The sequence below is a fragment of the Diceros bicornis genome, chromosome 17, assembly GCF_020826845.1.
Source record: "Diceros bicornis minor isolate mBicDic1 chromosome 17, mDicBic1.mat.cur, whole genome shotgun sequence".
Taxonomy (NCBI): Eukaryota; Metazoa; Chordata; class Mammalia; order Perissodactyla; family Rhinocerotidae; genus Diceros; species Diceros bicornis.
In genome coordinates this window covers 45,902,808-45,921,541 of record NC_080756.1, presented here as the reverse complement: position 1 = coordinate 45,921,541, position 18,734 = coordinate 45,902,808, and the positions used below count along the sequence as shown (strand labels likewise).

The 18,734-nt window shown below is 36.9% G+C and overlaps 1 long non-coding RNA gene across 1 annotated transcript in view; it reads right to left on the bottom strand.

Annotated features, from left to right (window-relative positions):
* Window positions 1–12,109: 12,109 nt before the first annotated feature.
* Window positions 12,110–18,734, bottom strand: part of LOC131416280 (uncharacterized) — a 43,128-nt gene continuing 36,503 nt past the window's right edge. Inside the window, exon 3 of the long non-coding RNA XR_009222572.1 lies at window positions 12,110–12,181. This is a non-coding gene — a long non-coding RNA (uncharacterized LOC131416280). The remainder of the gene's footprint in view (window positions 12,182–18,734) is intronic.

The window sequence follows — 18,734 nt, the reverse complement described above, 5'->3', positions numbered from 1 at the left end:
ATTGAGAAGGTGGTTTTGCCCAGCCATGAGCTTCTATTCATAACCTCTGTTCAATAGTGCTACCAAGGGAAACATTAAAATGAGCTTTAGCTCAGCAGTGGTGTGCAGGGAAAAAATTATCATACCTCCTTTTAGCTTTAATTGCTTTTATAATTCTGAATTTGCTGTTAAATGCAAATGCTTAATTCTAAATATGTGTGCTCTGTCTTAATTAGATAAAATAATCCTTTGTTGCTTGGGTAGTTCAGTAAATTAGTCCCCAGACTTAAATTCCCCTGGATCCTGTTGTTCATGCATTAATCTGTATGCACTCTTAGAGATAAAGGGAAAATAAATGGATTTTTTCAGAGACAAGTTGAAACTGTCAGCATACTTTCAAATTCATATCCTCTGCATATGACTAGAAAATTGCCATGTTTATTACAGCAGTTATAATTCACGTATAAATGCCCTCATCATTGTAGAATTTCTTCTATAGTTTTATACTTTATTTAAAACTACAAGTTAAAATTACATTTGGCCAGGGCTGGCCCAGTGGTGTAGTGGTTAAGTTCATGCGCTCTGCTTCCGCAGCCTGGGGCTCATGGATTCGGATCCCGATCTACACATTGCTCATCAAGCCATGCTGTGGCAGCATCCCACACACAAAATAGAGGCAGACTGGCACAGATGTTAGCTCAGCAACAATCTCCCTCAAGCAAAAACTGGAAGATCAGCACCAGATGTTAGCTCAAGGCCAATCTTCCTGACCAAAAAAAAAAAAAGAAAGAAAAGAAAAAAAATTACATTTGGCCAGCCAAAACTAATTTGAGGATAAACCTTTCTGTTATATGCCTAAACATCCTACCAACTGAGCAATCGAGATCCTACCAATAGTGCCACATTTGAATATAAGGCATGTCCCAAAGGAAACAGCTGATCCAAGTAACTCGGGCAGAAACTAGAAGATAAGTTCTCCCAAAATTCACTGCCTTACTGAAATGATGGTAATGATACTGGTGATCACCACCATTGATTGAGTGGCTGCTGTTTATCAAGGACTTTACATGTGTGATCTCATTCCATCCTTATATACTCTTGTAATGTCATTATCACCATTTCAATATTGGGGAAACTGAGTTTCAGAGAAGGACTGAAGGAGTTAGAAATTAAACTCTGGTCTGTTTGACCATAGAACCTATGCACACTATACCATATTGTTTTGTGTGAAAACTCTGAGATCGCTTTTATTTCCCCATTCACTAATGCACAATTTCTACCCCTTCCTCTTGCTGTAGAAATATCCTGAGACACAGGTGACTGGATGAGTTTTCTAAGTCGTTGATTGAGACTGTCATTTGGACAGAAATGGGATATGGGTTACCCCGTTAGTTCCTGCTCATCCAAAATCTTCCTTGCAGTTTCTCCTTAATGTCAATCAATCTGTCAGTTACATGTTCCCAGACCAAACAAAGCCTGCTGTCTGTTAGAGGATTCCTATAAATTCACAAGTGTCAAGTTTTTATCTTTATCACTTTCTTCAGTTTAGTGGATCTGACACTTCTGTATTTTGTTAAATAATTGCATAGAGCTGAATGTAATGTAATGTAATATGCTGACCCGGAGAACCCATGTTTTCAATTTTTGTATGCCCGGAGTTTTTATAGTAGATATAAGCACCCCAGAAGACTTCTGCCTTGGCTTTAGAAGCCTACATGAGTTTTTGTGGCTGCTTTTATGCGACATTTACGCCTCAGACAGGCCTTTCTCTCCATGAAAGATACCACCTGGACAAAAACAATTTTAACACTAATGTCTTCCTTTTGATTGCATTAGATTTGCAAATTAAACAGATTAATGGTAGTGTTCTGTGTTCCTCTCAGCTCTTCTGTTTAATACTCTTATCTGACAAAGTGTAAATAGAAGACATAATTAATCACTCATGACTTGCATGTCAAGTTGCATAAAAAATTACATCCCCAAGAGGCCCATTATTACATATCTGACTGTTCAGTGAAATTAGTTTTGCAAAGAGAAAGCATACCTGAAGATAAGAGTTTTGTTTGTTTTTCTCTTCTTTTTTTTTTTTTATTTTATTTTTTTTTTGTGAGGAGATCAGCCCTGAGCTAACATCCGCCAATCCTCCTCTTTTTTTTTTCGCTGAGGAAGACGGCCCTGGGCTAACGTCGGTGCCTATCTTCCTCCAGTTTATATGGGACGCCACCACAGCATGGCTTACCAAGCAGTGCGTCGGTGCGCGCCCGGGATCCGAACCAGCGAACCCCGGGCCGCCGCAGCGGAGCGCGCGCACTTAACCGCTTGCGCCACCGGGCCGGCCCCTCTTCTTTTTATTTAATATACTAGAGTATCTGAAAAGAGATGTGGAAAAACAACATTAACTGTTAATACTATTTTAAGGAGCTTACTTCATTTGCCCAAGGGTGTGTTATTTTTCCTTTTTTTGATTTTTCTGTTTGTTCATGAGACACTAAACTCTGTATATGAAAGTTATAAAAATGATGATGCTTCTATAGAAGGAAGGCCCCAGAATATGACTATTACCTCTTTAGAATATGTCCTGCTGAGAAAGTTATTAGCCGAGCACACTATACCATACCATCCCCTCTGTAAATTTTCTGAACCTTGAGATGGGAAGTGCATTACGATGACTGAAAAAAAGTAGAATAATTGTTCAGCCATTTGTTCTGTCTTATCCATCTAGATTTGATCTGAATGAAATGAGGGGTCTGTGTTAACTGGAGAGCTCAGCATTTCATATTTAGCTCTCAATCTGTTTCATGATAATTTTTGAAGGAACAGATTGCTCGTGACAAAATGTACTGTGCTATTATTAAAGGTGTACTGTCTTTATAGATTTCTATCACTTTCAAACACAATGATGGCTGGGAAGAATTTTTGAATGAGCATATTTTTCTGAGTTTTTCATAGATATTTAATAAAATGTAGCATATGCCTCAGGTTAGAGAAAAGCAAGTTCTTGATGAAGAAAAATGTTACAGTTATTAATGAAACAAGGCAGCAGAGAGAAGAGATTACTTGCCCACAATCCCTTAGTCACTTCACCTCTCTGTAAAAATGAGAATCATAATCACTTCTACCTCACGGGATTACAGTGCAGTCTAATGAGATAATCTGTGAAAGCACTTTGTAAATTGTAAAGCACAAGTTAAATATATGATATTATCTTATTTAAAATGATTGCATCCCCTATTTCATTTGCTCTGGTATAGAGGTGTTTTCTTTTCCCTCATTATGTCCATCTGTCCATCTGTTCATGTGTGCCATAGTTGATACTGTAGTAGATTCTTTTTCTTTTTCAAAAGTAAAGTTTGCCATACTCAAGTTAACTTTGAGTCACCTATAATCGTGGCTTGATTATATAACTAGAATGATTTTATATATAAAATTTATTAAACACTTTTGTCTAATGGCAAAATATTTTCATGTCAGCTCTCTCTATTATCTACTGATCATATCATTCCCATAAAAAATGATTTTTCACCTAACTTCATACTTATAATACTGTCAAGCATTCTATTCATGCAGTATTTATGTCTATGATCACTGATCACCTTTAATATATTATGTTCAACCATCATTCATTCATTCTTTCAGTGAACGTTTATTGAGCAACAGCTGTGTGCCAAATACTGTGCTAACCATTCACGGTTTCCTGGGGTTTCACTTATCTGTGGGTGTAAATGTGTATATTTACAATAATAACTCCAAGTATAAAGCAGTTGGCCCCATCAGTATACATGAAGCATCAGCCTTCCTCCTATAAAGCCCACTTGGGTATTTCTCATTTGCTACGGAACCCCAGTTCTTCTGGGTACCACCTCTGCCCTTCCAGGCCCTACATTTACCTAATAGATGTCTCCCCTACTCCACTAGGTACTACTACGGCCGACCCCAACACCTTTCCTGATGCACTCAAAATTGTCCCTCCGCTTGATAACTAAGGCTTTCTTACAGGGTCAAGCTTCTGTTTTGCGTTTTATTTTTCCCTCTCGGAGCTTGTCATCTGTGAGCCAATAGATTTCTGGAATTCCTGTCCCACTAAATCTTCAAGCATGTCTGAATTCCACTTAGACAGAGGCTGGGATCTCCCTTCCACTCTCTATCATATTAACAGTAGCACAAATTACTTATCTACTTTGATCTTCCTCTCATTTACCTTGTCTGCTTTCTAGTTCAGTTGACTGAACTAGTGGACAGTGAAATAGTCAAATACTTGCTAGCATGCAGGAAGATAAAAAACATGAAGACAACCTAACTGAAAAGAAAGGAGAAAATCCTGTCTTAAATACATTCCGTTTTATGACCTTTATAAAAGTTTGATATCTTAATTGAATCTGAAAATAAATACAAAGTCAAAAATTTATTTATATTTGATAACTCTGCCCCAGATATTTATGTCTAAATTCCTCAGTGGTTAAGATATTACAAATTATTAAAAGTCGTATTTATCTCTAAAGTATTTGCATTTTACATTAGCTGTCCCAAATAAGGAGCCATTTTAAACATGAATTCTACATTAAAATAAAAAATAAGCTTTATTGTTCGTATGAACACATCGTAAATTGAAGGAGAATTTTTATGTGAGTCCAAATAATCATTATCATGTTCTGACTAAAATAGAAGGTAAAAACAAGAATTAGGCATTATATCTTAATAAAAACAGGAAATAAGAAGAAGAAGAAGAAATTTGCACCATTTCAAAATTTTTGCATACTGTTAATGTTAAAAATCCCAGAATTATGGGAAGATGGGGAGTATGTCATACTGTGAGTGTAATGCTTATTGATTACATCATTTTCAGAATCATTAGTGAGCATCATCCAAATGGTTCTGAAATACGTTTATTTGGAAATTCAAATTCAAGGAGAAGATCGTCTTCAAGTAAAATGATGTATTCCACAAACATGGCACTGACTATTTAGAGTGTGCTTTACCAAAGGAATAATTCAGAATAGCCAAATTTTACTAGACCTCTTTCTACAGAAATCTTATAAAACTTGTATATATGCAAATAAGTCAATGAAAATAATATCAATTTCTTCCTCCTAACTCAGTAACAAGATTAATAAAACACCCATTAAAAGAGATGAAAGCAAATATGGTATATATTATTGAAATGGTTCCATATATTACAAATTAAAACTTTTATATGTGATCTTTCAGGTTATATAAAATAAATTTCCTTAATGAAGTTTTCAAAATGCTATGTGGAAAAAATGGGTTTTAAGTTTGTGATTTCATGGCTCTTTTCATATGCTGATCTCAGTTCAATATCAAGTCTCTCTCTTTTCACAAACCATCTGGAGATTGACAAGTTGCATCTCACCAGATGGCCTAGCATACCAACTTCTCACTTCCATGGCACCATACCTCCATGATAAATCCTGGAATGCTTTGATACAATGTTCCTGCTCAGGAAGAATTCCACAGCTCATGGCATGAAGGGCCAGTTCATCATTGCTCACTCCATTTCCCAAGGTTGAAATTGGATATGATTTCCACTAGGTGCTAAACTGTTCTAGGGCACAGAGGAATTAAGTGATTCTAGCTATGTACACCTACCACTCTTCTACCTTCCTATCTTTCTACAATTTCTCTTCTTACCCCATTTTTCCCTCTCTACTCTCTGGTCTATACTTTTATTATTTACACTTTCTATAGAGAGAGTCCTTTCTTCTTTCTTCCTCTCTTTTTTCTAATATATAAATAATTAGAATATATACATTAACGCATCAGAACATAACTACACAATTTTAAGCTCTGTGTGGGGGATGCTATTTTCCTGAATCTATTTTCCTGAATGTTTATATCTTGTAACAAGAAATGTAATTGCCTGTGTCAATTATTTTATAGAATAACTACATATTTAAAAGTTACTGCCTGTGAAAAGGCTCTTAAGGCCCTTCTGCCTTCCTTTTGTCTTTATAAATATCGGGAGAGGCACTAGAGAAGTCATGATGGACAAGGACGTGGAAAGTACTCTTTTTTTTTCTAGCTTAAAAATCAAATGTGACCTCAATATGTTCCCCATTCCCTCCCCTACTTCTCCCCTCTCATAAGTTTTATAAATTCTTCTAGCCATTTAGTTTCAAGAACAAAATGTGAATCAGAAACTCTTGCAAATATGATAGGTCTCATTTCTCTGGTGCCTTAAGCATCTTTTTTTAACATATTGGATTTTAGCTTCCAAGTTTTTGCTTCCTTTATTCTTTCTTGACTTTTAGGCATTAGTGCCTCTGTATTCTCTGACAGACATATAGACTGCCCACATCCTCAAACTCACGTTTTGAATACCAAGCCTAAAGTACCCGCTAGATTTTGCTTCTCATTTAGCAGTAATTGACTGCCATAAGTGTGCTACCACTATAAAAACAAGCCATATCACGGAGAACTTTGCCTCCAGGAATTTTATTTCCAATCTCCTTTTTACTTAAGTTTCAAAATGCTACCTTATGTGTTATTTTATTTCTCTCATTGCATCCCCAACTTGGATATGATAACAGTATGCCTGCATCATTTTTATATGTGGAGGTTTGCCTCTCATTCTCTCAAATGCAGAGCTATAGGAAATTGTCCACAGCTTGCCAGAGACAGGAAGAGCTTGAGGGAAGAACGTTGGCTCAACCCAATCTGATATTGATCCCAGACAAGTTTAATGCTTCCCTCAGGTCTTATTTTTGTAGACTAGAAGAACAACAGCCAAGCTTTCCCAAGAATCCTGCATGTTCTGTTTGTTATAGATAAAACGAGAAATGAGAGGATGGATAAAAGAAGAATCTCTTGATATAGAAAGAATAGATTAGTTCCTGCATGAGGTTGGGGGAACTACCAGCTAATTCAGTTAGTCAAAGGATAATGGAATTAAGCAAGATGAAAATCTATTAACTCACTTCCCTGTTTAAAATGCAAAAATGACTTTCCGTGGTTCTTCCGATAAAATCCACACTCCTTCATGGGCTTAACATTCCTTGTTGATCTGGTTTGTGACCACTTCTATAGTATCATTTCTTCCCCATTCCTCACTTTTTGTGCTGTGGTCATTCTGAACTTTTCTCAGTTCCTCAAACTTGATACTCATTCTCACCATCCTCCAGTCCTTTGTGTATGCCACTCTCCCTGCCTGGAAAATTCCTTTCTCCTGAGCCAACAAGCACATACTCATCCTCCAGGTCTCAGCCAAAATCTTCTATCCACAAATATATTCCTGACCTTCTCTCCTCCCACACTGAAAGAAGTGCCTGAGTTTTTCCCTTCTCTCTAGAACTCCTCCCCACTCCAACCCTGTACATCCATCTTGAAAAGTCCTGTTTATTCCTCAAGACACAACTTAAAATCTTCTCTTTGAAACCATCCTAGCCTCACTCCAAGACTCCTTCCTCCTAAATGCATCACTGTAACTTGGAGATATGTCTATTATTGGTTTAATTACACTGTAGTGGCAATATTTGTCCATATATTTTTATTCCTGACCCGGCTGTAATATTATCTCCTTGAGGAAAGAGATTGTCTTAGAGTATAATATGTTTATTATCTTTGTATCCCAAAACATGTTTTTTTCCTTGTCTGTTCATCCTACAGATGTAATTACTTTTTAGTTATCTGTCTCCCAATTACTCTGTAAGCCTTATAAGGGAGGGGCCATGTTTTATTAACTATTCTTTATCTACTACCGTTCACAAAGCTTGGCACATATAGACACTCAAATACTTTTAGAATTAATGTTTGAGTTCATATTAACTTCATACAAATGATAAATCTTTCTGTAAGGAGTCACAAAAAGGACAGAGCAAGAGACTCTTGCTGGTTTTATGTAGCCTATACTAATAACGTTTATGATTTATGGTAAATCAGAGATTATAGAAAGATTCATTTGATCTATTTGGTTATAATTCATTTGCATGGCCCCATGAAGGGCAAAGATCTACAAAACATAATATTTAGGATTCCTATAAATAGTTATAGCAAATAAATCAGATAAGAATATCAAATTGTCTAATTTATCTATGACCCTCTAAAATCACCTAGTATACTCAAAAGAACTAAATACTTATTGCTATCTGCATACATTTATTTTGTCATTCAAAAAACACTATTTATTAATCACCTAAAATATGCTATCCTCTTTTGATGGGGAAGAATAATGGTCCCCCAAAGGTGTCTACACCCTAACCTTGGAACCTATAAATATGTTACCTTATATGACAAAGGAGACGTTGCAGATGTGATTAAGATAAAAGACTTTACAATAGTGAGATTATCCTGGAATTTCCAGTTAGGCTCGATCTAATCACATGAGTCGTTAAAACTGGAAAACAAGGTAGAAGAATACATCAGGATGCACTCACTGAGACTCTGCCATTGCTGGCTTTGAAGATGAAGGAAGTGAGGCACAAGCCAAGGTATGCAGGCAGACTCTAGAATCTGGGAACAGTTCCAGCTGACAGCCAGCAAGTAAATGGGAACCTAAGTCTTACAACTGCAGGGAAATGAATTCTGCCACAACCTGAATAGGTAAAATAATTCTTTCCTAGGGCCTCCAGAAAGGAAGCCAACACCTTGCCAACACCTTGATTTTAGCCCAGTGAGACGCATACCGGGTTTCTGACCTGTAGAATTGTAAGATAGTAAATTTGCATTGCTTTGAGTTTTTATGTTTGTAGAAATTTGTGATGGCCGTGATAGAGAACTAATACATCACTGGACTAAACTCTTGGGAGAAAACAATAATTGAAACATGCTCTTAATTACAGTTTCTTCTTCAAGGCATTCTTGAGGACCACAGAACACTCTGGTCAGGAAAACAGATTTGTGGACAAATAATGCCAATACAGTGCAATTAAACCTATAATAGAAACATATAAGTTTTATACTTCAGAAAACAGTGATGGCATTAGGAAGGAGTCAACTCTGTTTGGAGTGGGATTGGAAAAGTTTCAGAGGAGACAGTTTTAAGATTTATCACTTTTAGTGATAAATGCTAGTTTCCAATAGAGTGGGTGGATAAATGGCTAGTGCGTAGTTGTAAAATGGGCTAAAAAAGGATACAGTTTGAGATGGGGTAAATATGGGTAAGTGACACAGGGACTTATTTACCATACAAAATATATGTGGATGAATGATATAGAAGGATTTGCATTGTAGAAAGTTTGCTCTAGCCACAGTATGTAGAATAGAGAATAGACAAGAGGCAAGAATGTATGCAGGGAGACTGATACAATATTCTTAGCAAAAAGGATGAAGTCCCTGTTTCAGAATAGCTACCATTTCCCAGAACTTTAATATGTGTCAGCAACTATACCAAAACCTTACGTATATAATCTAATTTAATCTCTATTAATCAACTCCGTGAGGTAGATGCTATCTTCCTCTCACTGATTAAGCAAATAAAGCTTAGACAGATGTGCCCTCCAAAAAGATGTGCCCCTCAAAGAGGTAACAAAAGGAGATTCAAACCCAGGTGTTAATGGGGTTAAAACCTGCGCTTTGATCCATTCTGCATGGCTGGAGTAGGGGACCAAAATAAGAGGAGAGAATGCAGAAATTTAATAGGTGAAATCAACTGGGTTTAGACTGGTTAGGGTAACAAGGAAAAGAGAGAAGTTAGGGCTTACTACCAGTTTTCTGACTTGAATTATTAGATTAAAGATGATGCTATTAACTAAGATAGAGGCCATAGTAGATATTCTATGGGTCATGGGTGGGGTGAGATAAAAATTAAGTTTTAGATGAATTTAAGGTGTGAATGGGACATACAAGAAGAGATGTCCAGAAGACAGTTAGATGTGAGTCTGGAGTTTAGAACTAGGACATGGACTGAAGATAAAGATTTGAAAATCATCTACCTATAGGTAACTTTTGTAGACTAGAACACTTCATATAAAAGTCTTGGAGAAACCTCCTGTTTCTAATGGAGAGTGTATGAGTCTATCCTTAACTCTGCTCTAAAAGAAATTCTCATCTGAGGCTAAAAGGTGGCTCGACCTAATATCAATGTGCTGAATGCCAGAGTGGGTCTGCTGGCAGAATGGCAGATGACCAAGGGACCCCAGATCCTCCCGTGTGTCCTGTCTGACGGAGTCGGAGCCCCATTCCCTTGGAGTACCCGCTATACCATGCAGCTCTGTTGCATTGGCAGCCAGCGTGAATGTAAACACCTTGCTTTAGATAACATTTTAACCCTTTAGTGAACATACTGGCTTCCCACTCCACCGCCTACTTAGCTGTGTGTCAGTTGATTAGCAGACTGACAGCTCAGCCAAGGGAACAGTGAAGGCCAGTTTTGCAAAGAATTGTTAAATCTGGCTTGAGTTTGCAAGTGGAAAATTAAAGAAATTTAGGGCAAATACTGCTTCCTCTTGCCTGACCAAAATCTTTTAAATGAAATAATTGCCATCAAATATGCTGATACAGGATTTCTTGAAACTGCCTGGTTACTTTATTAGAGGGAGAAGCAGCCACTAACTGCAAAAGACTACCTCTGTTGTACCAGACACACAAGAAGAGATTTTCACCATTGCAGAGCTATTTATACACAGCCAACTTCTGTCCTCAGTTCGCATACACACACAACTCCCATTGATATCAATGAAAGCTACAGACATGTGGCTGAGAACAGAACTTGGCCCACTGAGCCGCAAGGCTTGGCATTCTTTTGCTCACTATGACAGCTTAAGAACTGGATTCCTTAGCATATGAGCTTTTAGAGGAGAGTTTTTGATTTCTTTTTTCCTCTTTATCTTGGCCTTGAAATACAAAATGGAACTTGAGAAACTACTGGCAGCAATGGGTTCCTTGCATGGAATAAACTATGTGAGGGACTTGGAGAAACTGAGACCTTCCAAGTTTCCAGATTCAAAAACTTGACAAAACAGTTTCGTGTAAGTGCTGTCATCCCCAGGGTACAGACTAACAGTTTGGCTGTACAGTCACCCTGGAAGTAAAAGCACAGGATGTCTGGAAAGAACTTTCGAACCCATAAAATTCTCAAGTCCAACATTTAATTTACAAATGACATATTCCAGTAAATAATTGAAACCTGTCATGAATATGTACCTTATGTTCTTTCTTATAGGAATTGTCCCTTCTCTAGTTCAAGTGCTTCTGGTGGGGCTGTCAGAAAGACTCTTACCTTCATGATAAGATTACTTGTCAGGCTGGACAATCAGGCTGTCCAATCCCCTTGGATACAAAAACTGGTCTAGAGGTGGGCGTAAGAACCCAGGGAAGATAATCAATGTATGCTATTTCAAAGATTACAGGAGCACAGGGAAACTGAGACTCCTGAGATCAGGAGATGAAAGAGTATAAAATTTTTAGCTCTTTGGGTTTGGTTTTCTAACACTTATAGAAAACTTGACAAATAGTGAAGCCAACAGAGAGGAAAGAAAAGATATTAAAGAAAAAAACATTTTTTTGATGATATCGTTTAAGTACCCGAATCCAGTCATGGCTTACTGGATTTCCCCAATATGAAAGAAAATAAATCCCTTTTATTCTTAAGCTGGATTGAATCGAGTCTCTAAAACTTTAACCTATAGAGATTTAAAATAAAAAATTTTGTTTGCTTTGGAGATTGTCTTCCCCAAAATGTATTTTTTCCATCCCATGCGAATACTCATATTTCACCAGCTCTATGCAAACTGAAAATTTCCCAAATAAATAACCTCAAGGGAAACATGTCACTTGCAAATTACTGTGGATGCTCTACACACTAAAAGAAAGCACACCAGGTCTCCACGTCTAAAGGGAAAGAGGAAACCAGAGGAAGACCCTCTTTGCGGATGCACTTTGAGGAAGCATCCCATTTTCTTGGCTCTTGACTGTTATCCAACACAACACCCTGATGGGGTCTGAGCCCAGCGTGTAGCCCTGGTAATGGATCTGGCAACAGGTAGAATGTATTACAGGGCTCACTCCACTTGACCAGCTACCATCACTACATCAGTTCTCCTCAAATTATTTGAGTGCCATTTTTAGGGAAAGTTAGGAACTGTTCGTGGTTGGTAGCTACAGAAGCCACTATTTTCAGAGAAGTGAACACCAAGGATGGGATTTTCAGAAGTGTGAAAGCCCAGCGGGAGTGGGGATTTTCAGAAGTGTGAAAGCCCAGCGGGAGTGGGGATGTCTTCTGCCATTGTGAAGTGGGACAGCTCAGATCACCCTAAAGATAGAGGAAATGTGAGTCAGCCTTGATACACATGAAGCGGAAGAAGAGCTTACATAAACAAGTTTGGTTACTTTCATTTAGCATAGCCATGAATCCACACAGAACTTTAATAGTTTCTCTGTGTAGCAGACTCCCATCAGTCATCCAGAAAATACATGTTAGGAATAAATATCTATTATCTACTTCCTGAGGAATTTGACTGTTGAAGAAATTGCTTGCTTTCAGCGTGGTCTGATTTCTGGCATCATTATCAATGTGTGTTGTCTCACATATAACTCATTTTCTAGACATTCACCTTAATACTCCTATTCATATGCAGGTTACAATATCTATTAGACAGAGTAATCCCCCTCACCACACATACAAACACACACACACACATCATTAAGCTAAAAATTGTTAAAAGTTAAATAGTTTCACTCCTCTAAGAGAGTTACAAGCATTTCCTTGACTGTAGGGATAACAGAAAGCTCATTTTTCTTCTATTTTTAAAGTGTGCATTTATTTATTATTAAGTAACAATAAGAGGGACCATTTAAAGAGGGCTTTTGCTATGTGCTATAATAGGCACCCTACATACATTGTCTTACTAAATACTCTCAGCAGCCCTGCGAGAAAAGCAAGATGACCCCCACTTAAGAAAAACAAGGCTCAGAGACATGAAGTAACCAAGCAAATGGGTTTGACTCCAAGCCCATTCTCATAACCACCAAATAAATTTCAGTACATTGTTGTATATTTTAATCAAACTTTATAAAAGTCTCTCTAAAGACCAAAATCCTGTATGCATGTAGTGACAAGCACCGCCATTCGACCATTCTGCATATTTTCCCCAGTGCATTTTCCTTTAGTCTATACTGATCTTCGTAATTCTATTATTTTTGAAATTCTGAGTAGTAAAGAAATTTAGGAAAAGGAAGATGGAGGGAGACACAAAGAAAGAGAGAAGCACAGAGATTAAAATGAATTTAGAAATTAAGGCGACTAATGCTAACTCATGTTGGTGACATTTCTCTCTGCCTCCTTCCAGTGTTTTCATCTGGGATGGGCCTTTATAGATTGAGGGTGAGTATCTGTTCTCCGGTTCTTACTGCATCACTCCCAACCCTCTTACCTACAAAGGACTGAAGATAGGGACCAGAAATGATCTTTTCCATCATTAGTCTCAGGTCGGTTTGGGTTTCATGTAGTAAACTATAACTATGCTCTCCCTCTCCCACTGATTTCCATGTTCTCTTCACCATCTTAGGCAGAAGCCTCAGCTGCAAATCTCCCTTCTCTGCCAAGGGACATCCCACTTCTTGCTGGGCAATTTTAGTTCCCATTATTAAGAAAATCCTTCCAGTATGTAAATATATTGCCTGGTGAGACTCTTCCTGAGAAGCAGCATTGCCCTCATATACAGAACAAGGGATGTAGGAATTTATTTGCGGTCTCTAATCTATTGCAAAGGTGAAACTAAATCCTATTCTCATCTTTATCCTCATCTGAAGTTAAAAAAAAAGGCTTGAAATCATGCCCTAAAAAGAACATTTGGTCAGATCTTTTTAAATCTGATAATCGTATGTCTTCAGTAAAAGTTATCAGATAGTTTCATGTTTATTAGACTGAAATATTAGGACTAAAACTCCTTGTAAGTATAAACTGAAGTTGTTCATGGCTGTTTATACTATTATATAAAAGAAAAATAGCGAAAAAGTGCTTTTATTCATTTGAGGAGGTAGCTGGTATTTGCTAGCAAAGGAGAACTGCCATATAATTAACTGTGTCAAAATGTTTTCTTTGTTCACAGTTAATCTAACTGCAGCTGCTAGGAGGCAGAATGCATAAATATGACTGTGTACTTTTAATTACAGAAAATGACAGGCGTACGTTGTGACTGGAGCCTTGCCTGATATTGTTATGGGCGAAAACGTTGCTCAGAGACTCATTGAATTAATAAGTAGCCTTTTGTTTTTTTGGCATCAAAATTTTATAGATGTTAATAGCCACGAAAATAAAATAAAAATTTAGAATTTTAATCAGCCAAAGGGAATTTAAATAAAATCAGTGTAACATATATAGAGAAATCACGGCACACAATAACCATTTTTTATTGAATGTCATGCAAAGTAATAGTTCATGCATGTGACTTTGTCTTGGAGAAGAAATGTTCCACATATGTGAATTTTCTAGAGACACCTTTAAGAATTAAATTATTTTTTTCAATTTTCCTCTTGAGTCTGTGCCAAGTCACTCCCAATTTTAATTTTTATCCTAGGGGCTCTATTAATAATGAAGAAAGAAATATTTCATATTTGCTGATTTTTTTCTGTTTTCGATGATATGCAGTAATGCCCATAAACGGAGGGATGGGTGTGTCCCTGGGCTGTGGAGTTCATTCCTTTCTAAATGTTTATGCCTATGAGACAATATTAACTAGAAATGGAGCAGCACTTCATTCTCTAGGACATTGTTCTTCTCTTCTTCTTCCCCTGCTCTCTTCTACCTTTAATGGCTGAGTGGTATCACAGAATGTTCACTAGGCTTCACATCAACCAACATGTTTTATTTTCTTTGTAACCTGGGCAAGGTGCTTAAAACCTCTCTGAAAATCAGTTCATTCTTCTATAAGGGTGAAATAAGATAATCTATGTTTAAATCCTAAATACAGTAGTTGCTCAAAAATGTTATTTTTTTCTTTTTTATTTCTTTCCTCTATGATTATTTTTTAAATCATCCTTTTTTTTTTTTTACTCTCATGTATCTTTTCCTTTTTCTGTACAATGTACGCAGGTGGGGGTTTGGTTTTGGTTAGAGAGGTTTTGGAACCATGGTCAAGGCTGCGGATAAGTGCTGCTTTCAGCTTCCTTGTTGCCTTCACAACACTGTTTATCCCTCAACGCGATCACTGTGGGGGTGGTTGTCACCTTGGTGACAGCAGTTTTGTGCAGCGCATGTGGTGTGAACACTGGCCTAGTGCAGAGCATAAACAGGTCCTGCTGTTTCAAGTAATTCACTATAAGCAGACAGGCTATTGCCTTTGTTCTCTTAGCAGCTCTGCTGCTGAAATATACTAATGGTAGAACACGTGAGCTGAAATTGTGCCTCTCCATCTCTAATTACTGCGTGCCAATGAATTCTGACTGTTGCTGTCAACAACTGAGGGCTGGGGGTGATTGTTCCAGATTGTGCTCAAGGGAGTTCTTCTACTCAGCCTGCCTTCGCTCCCTGCGTGGAGTGTGCAGTAACTTGACTGATTCATTTCCATACGCTGAATGGTTTAAAGGAAATAGAAATGAACATTAAGAAAATATTTTCAAATCAGCAGATGTTCATTGTGGATTGACTCTATAAAGGAAAATGGAACAGTGGTAGAAATTGTTTAGTTAAATGACCTATCCATTCTTGAGTTCAGCTTACCTGATCTTGGTGAAGATAACTATGTAACTCCATCCCTGTTCCTACCTATTCCCCCAAGTCTCCAAACATTTCAGACAGGCCTTAAACCATGACCTGGCTTCCTTCCTGCTGCAGTCAACTCTGCTCAGTCAGATTTGGGGACTTAGAGAATCTCTAATCCAGTTTCCAAGTTGAGTAAATGAAAGAAACTCAATGCTAAATGAATTGTCCAATTTCTCACAGTAGTTAAAGCAAAGGCAGAACAAAAATCCAGGTTTCCATCTATTGATCTGATGTGCTTTCTGCCTCACTTCATTGTCTGTATCTTTTACTTGTTAGTTCATGTCACAGATGTTGCTGATAATATGTGAACAGAAGTTGTCAGTGGCAGGTACAAATCCCAGGCCAACATGGAAAGTTTGTCACTGCCAGAACTTCTGTTCAGTTTTAGTTACATCTGCTAGGGATTTTATGCTCAGTTTACATCAATCTTCCAAAAGACCCTTGGCATTTTTACATCGCTTTCATTTACTCCCTCCTGATATATTTTATGGAGTGAGATCAAAATGATCATGTACAGTTTACATATGTGTGCACTGAAAGTTGAATTTTAGGTGCATCCAGAATTTGGTCTAATTTTGTATATAAAACCTCATTTGAAATTGGCTATACTCCAAAGCAAGTTTGATATAAGTGAGGTGCAACATCATATATTTTCCAGACTATCCAACCTGCTATTTCTGAAAGAAAGAGTAAATTATGTAGGAGATCACTAGAGGCAAATTGTATTTTAATGGATAATTTTGGGTGGGGGGGACAATTAGCGTTTATAATAATGTTGATTCTCATCCATGTGTGAACATAGATCTGTCTTTCCATTTATTTGGACATTCTTTCAGGCCCTTCATTATTGTTTTGTTAATTTTCAGTCGTGTTGTTAGATTTATTTTCGATATTAAAAAGTTTTGGATGCTGTTGTGAATGGATCTATTTTTCTGTCACGTTTTTCTAATTTGTTTCTATTGACTAACTGGAACAGAGTTGATTTTTTTATGTTGATCCTGTGTCCGACATCATTGCAGAACGCTCTTATTAGCTCAGTTTGTCTTTCCTTTTCCTAAACTCGTCTTGCACAGTCCCACTAGCTTTGGTTCAAGCCCGCTGACCTTCAATAGTTCCTAGAATTTCCCAAGCATTTCCCTTACTCAGATCCTTTGTTCTTCCTGTTTCCTGCGCCTCAAGCGTTCTTCAACTCTTCAAGTAGATAGCTCTTTTTTCTTTATCTTTCAAGACTCCATTTAAAAATCAACATATTCAAAAGGTTATTCTTGACACACCATCAAAACTGGGCTCTCTCTCTATTTCACTTTTCTTAAATCACCAGCGTCAGGTTTATGTCCTTCGTAAAATGTATTACAAGCTGGAAGTATTTTATTTACTTACGTATTTACATTAAAATATGAATTTTATCAAGGAAGGAACTTACCAGTGTGGCTCACTGTTGTCTTTTTTGCACCTAGATAGTGTCTGACAAATAGTAAGTGCTCAGAAAATATAAGAATACAGGGAGAGTGATCTGAGGCTATTTATTGACGATCTCTGGTTATAGTATAGAAGATACATTTTCAAAGCATAGAGTGATACACTTTGTATCTATCATCAAAGAACACAAATAACATATAATCATGATGAATATCCATGACAAGGGAAAATTGCAAAATTTTCTGTTCCAAGTACTGTCTGAAAGTAGTATGCAGGAACAATAACAAAAAATCAACATATTATATGCCACCAGAATTTAAACAGTTTACAATCTGTTTAGTCATATACATATATTTCAAACCTATAACATATAGCTATAGATTAAAAATATATGCCGATACAAGACAATATATGATAAATATTCAGTAAATAGTTCAGGAATCACTTGATTGAAAAACTTAGAACAGTAGAAAAATGGGGCTTATTTGGTCAAAGTTCATTAACAAAATGTCCTGTTAATGAACCTTGAATCTACCACAGAAAAAAAAAGTTATTCAGATCTGTCAAATAAATGGATCAAGTAGCCAGCAGTGCATCTGGTTTCGTTGAAGAGCACAAATGACTAAATGAATGAATGAGTTAAAAAATTTAGTTAGCCATGTGGATGTTTGGCAAATGTAAAAAAAGAAAAATCCTCAAAGTTTTGTCACCATGTAGATACTATGCTGTGCTGTAATATGCTATATAGCCCCTAATGTTCAATATTAGATCAAACTCCTGAAAAATAAATAAATAATGCCCTTAGCCATTTAAAAAAAAAAAAAACCTCTGTGTGGAGGAGAATAACTCCCCCTTCATTATCCCTATTCTCATATCAAGCTCCTCTGGAATAGCATAACCTATAAGCACAAACTATCCCATGGACCCCATTTATGGGGACGTTTCCATGTGTATTGTTATTACTGAACACCAGGGCCGTTGCATCTCATTCTCCAAGCTTCTGAAGCATCCCTGAAAATCACTGAGGACTCCAGATTCACCAGGAACTATGATGCCACCAGCAACTACTGAGAAAACAATGAGAAATGAAGTGTAACCCTGGTTGGACAGTACAAGTGGACACTAGGGAATTGGAAGTTGAGTCCATATGCATCATTCTTGGCCGAATGCATCAGACCTTGATGCCAGATTATCTACAATAGTGTCATATTTACTTTTATTTATTTTAAAAATGCAATGTCATTCCAGTATTTATACTTCATCTATTCTTAAATGTTTGTAAATATATTTTATCTAGATATTTTCTTATGTTAGATTTACTCTGAATATGTCAGGCCTTTAGAAAACAAACAGCAAACAGGAAAAACCTGATATTTACAGAGCATTTTCTCAGGTTAATGTATCTTATTATCACATACCCTTTCTTCTGTGATATAGTTTATAAAGTTTTAGAGTTCACTAGAAACTGAAGTGGGAACTAGGAACCAGGTCTAGTAAAATAGGAACCAATATACCAGTGAGAATGATCTCCTGATTTAGAAGTGGATTAGCTATAATATAAATTCTATTTCCAAAAAATAAAAATAAAATTATGCCATGCGTGTTCAACAGGTATTAATAAATTATATGAAACTTTTTTTTAAATGTGAATCTGAGTTGAGTATTCTCATTATGGTAGACTAAT